The sequence below is a fragment of the Periplaneta americana genome, chromosome 14 (assembly GCF_040183065.1).
Source record: "Periplaneta americana isolate PAMFEO1 chromosome 14, P.americana_PAMFEO1_priV1, whole genome shotgun sequence".
NCBI classification, from domain to species: domain Eukaryota; kingdom Metazoa; phylum Arthropoda; class Insecta; order Blattodea; family Blattidae; genus Periplaneta; species Periplaneta americana.
This window is the reverse complement of record NC_091130.1, coordinates 128,917,592-128,927,771: the sequence shown is the minus strand read 5'-3', so window position 1 is coordinate 128,927,771 and position 10,180 is coordinate 128,917,592. Positions and strand designations below refer to the sequence as shown.

Sequence of the window (10,180 nt, the reverse complement as noted above, 5' to 3'; positions counted from 1 at the left end):
AAAAACAAAATCTTGACCAAAGAAAGGGAAGGAACATGTGAGAAAAAGTACGAAAAGAAATACATATCATTTATATTATTTCACTAATTTATTTTATTTACGCACATAGGTAATACAAATGTCAGTATTCTTTATTGGAGAAATTTAAAATGCAGGAGTTGTGGACAAAGATTATGCTAGGGAAAGTTTTCATTGTATTTCTGTTCCATCAACTACTCTCGACAACCTCATTATGGATCATACACTTCAATTTGAAGTAAAAATTAGTTCAGAACCCTTGGAGAATATCAAATTAGACCAACAGCCTAATATAGAAATTGGGGAAGCTCTTGCTCAATAGTCAGACTGGTCACAAGACAATATAAGAAATCTGCAAATGAAATAATGAAATAATGGAAAGGAATATGGAATAGGAAAGCACAACAACAACAACAACAACAACAATAATAATAATAATAATAATAATAATAATAATAATAATAATAATAATAATAATAATACACATCACTCATATTAATGTTATTTCACTTAATTTTTTTATTTATGTACATAATAATTAAACATGAATGCCAATATTATTTTGGAAAGGATTTCGTTACAAATTATTTTGACATATAATAATCTTATATACCACAAAAAAACAAATTGTCCAGTGGCTTTAAAAAATATGCATCTATCATCAAAAGCAATACATATTTTCTTCCTTTATGCTCCTTTCTCACATGTATTTTTGGTGATTGTTTTTAACCACAAGGCAAAAGGAATCTTGCTGTTAGACACTGTTTAAAAGTAATTTTAAATAAAAACGCTGAATTTAAATTGGAATTATAACACAGATTAAAGATTATTTCGTAATAATGACAGATATCACACAACATGGATCTTATAACTGATACAAAATTTGTGAATGAAATTTTCTGATGTGTTTCTTCAGATTGCATTTCAGTGTTGTTCTACTAGGACAATATGGACACTGGAACTGAGGCTCTCTTCCACATTCTTCCCGTTGATGTCTCAATAGTGATGTCTTCCACAGATAAATTTTATCACATGCGTTGCATTTAAATTTCTCAGTTGATTGACAAGAAACAGTTTTTGGATTATTACCATGTTTGTATTGATAATAGTGATTTGTTCCCGAGTTAAAATCTGTAAATCCTGCAAGGAAACAAAGAAAATATATTAGTAATGCAAATGAACGACACAAATAATTACATAATAAAGACTTTAATGCAGATAGTTTATCACACTGTCAAAGACATGTCAAGTTTGTTGTCACCAAATATCTATCAATAACGATTCAGTTATAATTGCGCATTTGTGCTCAGTCCTTGATTCACTCTGGAGTTTCCGTAATAATATCTATGTCCGTCTAGAGGAGCTACAATTTCCAATGGTGAAAGAATGATCCATATCGGTTAAGTATCTTCTAAGATTACTTCATACAAACACACAAGCTCTCTTTACAAATTAATATTGATAAATATTTATATGCATATAGTTTATATAATAATAAATAATAAATTTAGCTTCCCTTATGAAAAGGTTGCCAGATTTGACAAAGCGCACCACATACAATTTGGAAACACACCTAAAAGGTAAAATGATATAAAATGAAATGGTTAGGGAATCGAATATGCAAAATGTCAGAAGAATTTACATCTAAGAAGCATTTGTTCTCATTCACAGTTAAGAAGGGGGGGGGGGGGGAATATCATCAGATAGGTTAGAATGATTTGAATGCTATATACCGCGAGAAAAATAATAGTATGGATTGATTGGCACTGATATCTAAACCAATCAACAGCCATCGGTTAAGATAACTTGAAATTTCCATTATCACTCCCATACAAATGATTTCTCAATATCTGAACTGATCCTTTGAGAGCACTAATGGCTATTTTCTTCACAATGCTGTGTGTTAGCCCCAGGTTTTTACATTTGTTGGCAAAGAAGGAGGGTATGGTACCTCGTGCTCCCACCATCAGACCTATTACATCAATGTGGGACAGGCTATATTTATCTTTATAGAACGGGATTGTTGGTTCATAGATCCGTTTCTTTTCACTGTCCACCTTATGCGGTTGATCTGCATGTGTCTCAAATCTGATGGTGGGATCGAGAATGTATGCCGAGTTGTTCTTAATGGCAATGATATCAATTCACCGAACACTTCCTTGCGTGGCTAGTCCCTGCACCTCTTGATGGACTGTAAACCCTACTTCCTTCAGCGCCTCGGCCAGCATAGAACGGACAGCATGGTGACGGATGTTGCGAAGGGCCTCACTATAGGGGCAGAAGCCAAGGATATGGGGAAAGTTTCAATCTCGCTGAGACAGCGCCTACAGCGGGTACCATCCTGACTTCTACCCGGTACAGCTCGGACCGGAGCAACATAGCCTACCATTTTAAGGGCGTCTATCCATTCCGAGAGGGTTATTAACAATACTGTTAATTGAACCTCTTCCATTTGTTGTGCAAGGCTGTCTTAAATAAACGCAGAGTCACTTGTTTTCACTTCATTGTATTAGTCTGATTGAGGCGGCACTGATACAAAAATCATTGTTATTTTATAACTTATATATCTCGTTAAATATAATAATAATAATAATAATAATCCGTGGCGCTACAGCCCGTGAAGGCCCAAGACCAACCAGTCGGCTTGCTGGTCTCATGCCCACATGCCGATCATCCAACCAGAATGGAGGTATCGTGTGGCTAGCACGATGATCCCCCCCAAACTGTTATAGCAGTTAAATATTAGTCCTATCAAAATTCTGAATAATATAAAACTTGTTGGAAACATTTTTTAAAGAAACTTCTGTAATGTAACATTTTTCTTAAAAAAACAATAATAAGCGAGATATTTCGATTTATTGACTTCAGGCCCCCTTATAACCATCCCTTTAAACAAAATATTTTGAGTGCCATATAGCCTAAATTTTAAGTGGGATTCAACGTAATTTATATACTAATTTTCATAGAAATCGGTTTGACCAATATCATGTGAAAAGGTAACAAACATACAGACAGACAAACATTTTTTCAAAAATGCAATTTTTGGTCTCAGGAGAGCTAATTATATATGTTCACACCGATTATTATTGCAAAAGGGGAAATTATCACAAAAATGTAGGTTACAGTTTTATTATTATTATAGATGACTTCACTAACTTATCATATTATACTAACTACTGAGGAAGTATTTTGATGTGTAGAAAAATAATTTTAAGATTCTCATGGGAAATACATTTTTGAATAATATCAATTCTCTACCTAATATTCGTACCTATAATATTTGTCGGAATATAGGCCGCACCCAATGTGGAGGCAATACTTTTGGAGAAAAATAAATTTCTAAGAAGCAAGACAAAGTGAACTATGCGGTATCTTGAAAATACAGTACGGCAACATTGTTAATTCCTGAGCTCACTGTAGCCGCATAGCTGGTTGGAGGGTTGGTTACTGTTCCTTGGTCACATAACAGTACCATGCATAAAGAAGGAGCTGGAAGGTTGGTCTTATGTGAGGGAGGCAATGAACTTTCGGGTTCCTTAAAGCCCATTTTAAGTAAGTAAGACTCAACATTTATTTAGACGAATCCCATTCTGTAGTCTGCTGATTCAAAACAGGCTCTAGCATATATAATAAATAACAGTATTCTTTAAGCAGAAACAAATTTTGATATATTTGGACAGAAGAGCAGTACAAAATACTATCACAAATATTGTACAGTAAGCTTTACAATGAATAATTAAAAAATAAAGTTTTTTTATATATATATCTTGTGTGGTACCAATAAATGAGTAATAAACAAAGGATACAAATTAAGTATGAAAACTTGTTATAATATTTATGAAGAGCATATGTCTATTTGTGACATGCATACCAGATATTAAGTTCGATGCATTCTTGATATATGGTGCCATAGTCTTTCCTTGCGATTAGACTTGTGTGGACAGTAAGGACAGTGAAATCGTGGCTCCTTTCCACATTCATCTCTTCGATGTCTTAAAAGTGACGTCTTCCAAGTATAATTCTTCCCACATGCAGTACAGGTAAATGATCCCACGCCATTATGATATGATGCAGAACTAGGCTGAGATTTGTTATATCCGTCGGCATGTTGGTTAAAATACTGGCTCCTTTCATTCTCATATCCAATAAGCCAATCCAATGACAACATTCCTGAAGCATATACAAGGAACATAACAAAATATGTCAGTGAATTTTAATTCATTACATGTTACCTAAAGCGTCCTCAAATACTTTCTTACATTCCTTCAATATAGATGTCTTCAAATTTAATTACCAGTAATACATGAGATTGAGAGAATAGGTAGAAGCCTTACCGTAGGAAAATTGACAGATGATTCTACTTAAACATACAACAAAGAACAAAGCACTCACCATAAGCAAATGAAGGATCAGGGTAACATATATTACATGAAAACATCAGAACATTAACATTCAAATGATACATCATTTTAGACACACTTTTAGAATCAATATAATAACGTATTAATAATGAAGACTCATCTTATATATATTAGTTATGTCACCTACATAAGTCTATATTACTTTCGGTAACAGAATTCAGAAGTTGTTTGTTTTTCTTTTAACACAAACTAATTTAGAGAAAAAATATGCTACATATAAAACAAGAATAAATTCATACATTCTGTAGAAAATAAAAAAATAAGTAAAATTAGGAAAAAGGTACCTTAAGGTAAGCGTTCACTACATCGTATCACACTCCTCGTACGAATCGCACGCAACGGATATTTTAAGTGCAGTGCGTTCACTGTAACTCCTCCACCTCATCGCCTAATCGGATTCCCCTATCAGCTGTTTAAAACAAGACGTCGTACGATACTGACATTGCTGAAAACAGAGGAGTTGAGGTTAGGTCTATTAATTATGATGGTTAGCGAATAAGAATTTGTAATTGCTTCATGCGTCTTAATTGAAGAGTAAGAAACGAAAGAAATATTGGTTACATAATATATATGTAAGAAATGAGTTGATTACTGTAATGGGAATGCCTCAAGTTATATAATTCTTTGCAATTTTCTACAAGCGAAATAAGTTTTCCGTATGCCATTTTGGCGTGACACTGAACATGGCACAACATAATAGTAACAGTTGACCAATTAAAATTGATTTATTAAAGAAGGCCATGATCGCACGCATCGGAAAAGTTGCTCATCCGAGAAACGTGGACGGATTTGCTGAGAGGTGATATGTATGATACGATATAGTGAACACGGTTACATAACAATTACAGCAAAGATAATCTTTTTCCGATCCGTGCGATTCGTCCGATGAGTGCGATACGATGTAATGAACACTTACCTTTACATCACAGAATCTCACTGCATGGCAAGAAAACATACGATGAAGGATGGATAGAACAGAGAAAAATTCTCTCCAGCACCAGGACTCGAACCAGGGTTTTCAGCTCTTCGTGGTGACGCTTCATCCACTTTCCAGTTCCGATGCTGGATCGAATCCCCTCACCTTAAGTTCTATCTCTCAGTTTTCCAATTTGGTGGCCTACCCTCATGTACTGTGTCACAGAATATGTGACAGTGGCACAATTCCAATGCACTATGTACAGAGGTGCACTCATGCTTCATCATACGATAACGCAGAATTCCTGCATGGAAATATCATATGTACTTCGGTACATCATAATAATAAGAAAACATACACTGAACCTTCAAGACTAAAATTGCATGAAAACAACAAACTATTTATGTGTGTCATAAAAAAGTCAATGGTGAGTATTGAGATCTCTCATTTCTCTCCCCCCCCCCTCAAAAAAAATGTTATAGAAACACTGTCTTATCTAGCTACTGTAAAAAAAAAAAAAACTGTAATTTATGAATTTTACATTTCAAAAGTCTGGTCATAATTTTTATGAGATACATAGATAATCACTATTAATATTTGAGCTAACAGAGCATTTCAGGAACGAAATCATGTTTTACTATATACAGTCACTACAAAACAATTACAATTCATTCAGTACAAGACAAGAGAACAAGCTATGGTTAAAGCTATTTCCTTTGACTATAACCAGAGTTTGAGCCCTAATATGTCTTATCCCTGATCACATATAACAGATTGTAATGGACTTTCCAAGACAACCACTTTTATGAATTTCATTATGTTGCCATCTAGCAACTGCAAAAGAAGTTATCTTACAAACTCTTATGGAACTGCATGGAGCAACTGTACTTCCATCTAGTGGTCATTACCAAAAATGACTTTTCGACAGTGGAGACTCTGGTGGTTGTTCTCATTTTATGTTGCCATTTCATAACATGGGAATGGCCAATCTGATGTATATGTGTCTTGAATAAATTACAGTAGATAAGACAGCTGTTAGAAAAGTTCTTGATCATCATCATCATCATCATCATCATCATCATCATTCTTATTGCTGTTGTGTTGCTGCCATTGCTGCTGCCAATCCATCAATTCGATGCAGGTTAGAATAGAAAAAAGTATAAAAAAAGAATAAAGAAAAAAGAAAGAAAGGAAGAGATAAATATATAAATAAAGAAAGAAAGAAAGAAAACATTTTAAAAGTAAGAATCCAAATAATTAACCACAGACTAAAACAAGGAAAAAATCCTGTTACATGTCTGTCAATTGTGATAAAATTTACACTGTTTCCAATTCATCACACATATTATAAAGGATGAAAGTTCAATTTAAAGTTTTATGTACAAAGTAGTTACAAGAAATAATCATTTATGTACATATAATTGTAAGATTTATTATATTAACATGTTTAATACAGATTTTATATATGTTCAACTTTATTTAGTTAAAAATTACACTATTAATATCTTTCAAAAACATTTTCCCACAATATTAAATTATTCTGACATGCGCGCATGCGCCCACACACACACACACACACACACACACATGCTCACGCACACCCGCACACACATACACACACACATCTGCGTGCACGCAAATACACTATCCCCTTTTTCATGCAACTTAATTCATAGAGGAAGCAGCTAAATTAGCCTCCACGACTCAGTTGCTGTTAGTGGTGGTAATATAAATATTATATGCACCCAGACATGAACTGAGTCGAGTGAAAAGCATTACAGTGTAAAAATGAATATACAGGTCAAAATTGAAACTTATAGGCGATTAGAATTTATAAAACAGGCAGCTTAGTAATGAAGATATTATCGTCTTTAGTTTCCAATATTTTATGTACTGTAGCCAATAGACGTTTTCTGAGTACTCAAATTGGTTTCCGGCATCAAGTGCATCTTATTGAACCCAGACATCAGACAAAATTTGTTTTCTTAATTTGAAAATCTTAAAATTACAAAAATCTGAATTAGAACTTTTCTACTTTTGTTCATTAATCTTACAATTTAGAGTATCTACCGGTACTCGTCAATCCAGATAATACAAAAATTACATGAAAACATTAACTTATTTAAATTAATAGATAAAATAAATTATAGTACACAATACTAAAAAAATTATACAATGTTTACTCGCGTAATAGACCCACCTTTTTTCCACAATTTTTGTGTGTAGTAGTAGGCCAAATCATAATAATAATAATAATAATAATAATAATAATAATAATAATAATAATAACAATATCATCGAAATGATAGCCGTACAAATCTTGGATTAAAAATATCGGCATCCTAATCAATTCAAATGAACAAAAAAGAAAATGTAAATTAATAATAATTTACAATTCACGTTTGATTTTCCGAAAAGACAGTTATTAAATACAATAAATAATGTTTTAATTTTTCAATATTAGAACTCATCAATTTAATATTAACATTTGCTAATACATGTTACATATTAAAATAATGTATGAACGTTTTCGCCTGTTATATGGCATCATCAGATACAATTTGCTTTTTAAAAAATTGAAACATTATTTATTGTATTTAATAATAATACTGTAATAATAATAATAATAATAATAATAATAATAATAATAATAATAATAATAATAATGCTTCATTTTTTCTGGCAGATTTAAGGTCATAAGGCCTTCTCTTCCTCTCAACCAGATGATAAAATGGAAGTACATAATAATATAATGTTAGTACAACATAAGTTAAAGGTATACCTAAGACAAGATCAAAACAGAAAAATATGCATATGCCAGAGGATTATCGAACTTACATATACTTACTTACACTAGATGACAAATTAAATTGCATGATTACTTTATAAACTAGTTACAATTGTGAATTTTAATATAATATATACTGGGACACTGTGTGTTCTAAAATAAGATGTTTCACTTTGGACTTGAAAACGTTTAAGGTCGGACAGCCCCTAACATCTGTAGGTAATGAATTCCAATTATATGTAAGGAAAAAAACCATAACTACCTGACATCTCACGTGATAATCACAGCCGGTTTCAATTCGACATCGGGCATTCAAGTAATACTGAAAATGATCGATTGTACGACTGTAAAGTGTGTAGCACAGTATAACCTGAAACTGAATACAAATAAAGCAAAAACTGGGTATAAAATGTAATATTCCTATTATTTATTTGTCTAAAAGTACAATAGTACAAGAGGTCTCGTTAAGGTAGTAAGTAAAATTAAAATACATGCATACATTATGTGGTGATCCTCCCCCCCCCCCCTATTATATTACTGTCAAAAATTGGGGTCCGTAAATTATGCAATGGCGTTTATTACGCGAGTAAATACGGTATATAATACAATTTGTATTAACAGTATTTCCTACTTTAAAAAAAATATATATTTTCATACTATCAGTTCTTTGTTTATTCCGAAAATATTATTTTATCAAGCACTCACTAACACACATGAGCATACTAAAATTAGATTATTCCCCGTCCTCACCTGTATAGTAAGATATTTTTGCAGCAATATAGAACTTCATCTATAACTTGCATAATAAAATGGAAAAGTATTACGGTCGTATTATACTGTTCATTTTAACATTCAACATTCAACAAAAGAGAACATAACCTTTACGTTCGATGTTTGTTATAAATATGTGTTAACAGGCTGCTTTTCTGCGTAGTTCTCTGTGGACAGTGAGGACACTGAAACTGTGGTTCCTTTCCACATTCAAGTCTCATATGGCTAACCATGTTCTTTCTCCAACGATACACTTTTCCACATTTTGGGCATTTAAAAGATCCAAATCCTGGTAATCTTCTAGACCTGACCACACTATCAATTGCAATATTTTGCTGTTGTTTGCCACCAAGTATATGTGTTACTTCTTGAGCCAGGAAATCCAGGTAGTTAGAACTGCTCTGACCTGAGGTGTTATTGGAGAACACTGTTTGTTGTAAATTAACCTCATTGTAAGTGTAGTTTGAATATATATCTTGACTGTTACTCTGAAATCCAGTCATATCACCTGCAACAAGTTACAAAATTTTCTTAATATATATTCTAATACCAAACAAGCATTTTTCAACAGACATAACGTAGTGAGTGAGGATGGCAAAACACCAGAGAGACAAACTCACCTACGTCGAAAACTCCTCTTTTAAGAAAATTGTATCTGCTTTCTCAATAACGACATTTATGTATGATAAAATGGGAATAGAAAAATATCAACACATTAAAAAATATAATGCACAAGACTCAAATTCAGTACAGAATACATACTAGTAATCCATAATATATTTAAAATTTAACCGTTTATACAGTCTGATACTTGCTTTTCAACACACACACATGCACAAGTATATTCATGCAAGACTGGATATTAATTGAAATTTCATAATAATTATTCTTGGCAAGATTAAGGAATTTTGTACCCCGCCATTATTCTAATATTTTCTGGGTCTACTAATTTATTAAATGAGTAAGTGGTACAATTCTAATAGAGAGGAATGTTTATTAGACACTTCCACCTCATGGTAAAGGTAAAGAAATTAAGAAGGGATGGAGTTGACATGTTCAGCGCAACAGATAAACGAATAAATAAATAAACAAACAAACAAACAAATTAATTACATAAATAAATAAATAGATTAAAAACTTTTCTGTACTAATTTTTCATCATTTTTCTAATGAAATTTTTCTTAGGACACATCTTTCCATCTAATATATTATGTTTATATTAACCTCTGTCCACATAATGCTATGGTATTATGATATATACAGGGT

The 10,180-nt window shown here is 32.5% G+C and overlaps 1 long non-coding RNA gene across 1 annotated transcript; it reads right to left on the bottom strand.

The window, feature by feature from the left end:
- Positions 1 to 504: 504 nt before the first annotated feature.
- Positions 505 to 9,968, bottom strand: LOC138713734 (uncharacterized). The gene is made up of 2 exons (XR_011335974.1): positions 3,890 to 9,968; positions 505 to 1,158 (listed from the first exon to the last, which is right to left on the bottom strand). It is a non-coding gene; the product is annotated as an uncharacterized lncRNA (long non-coding RNA).
- Positions 9,969 to 10,180: the final 212 nt, after the last annotated feature.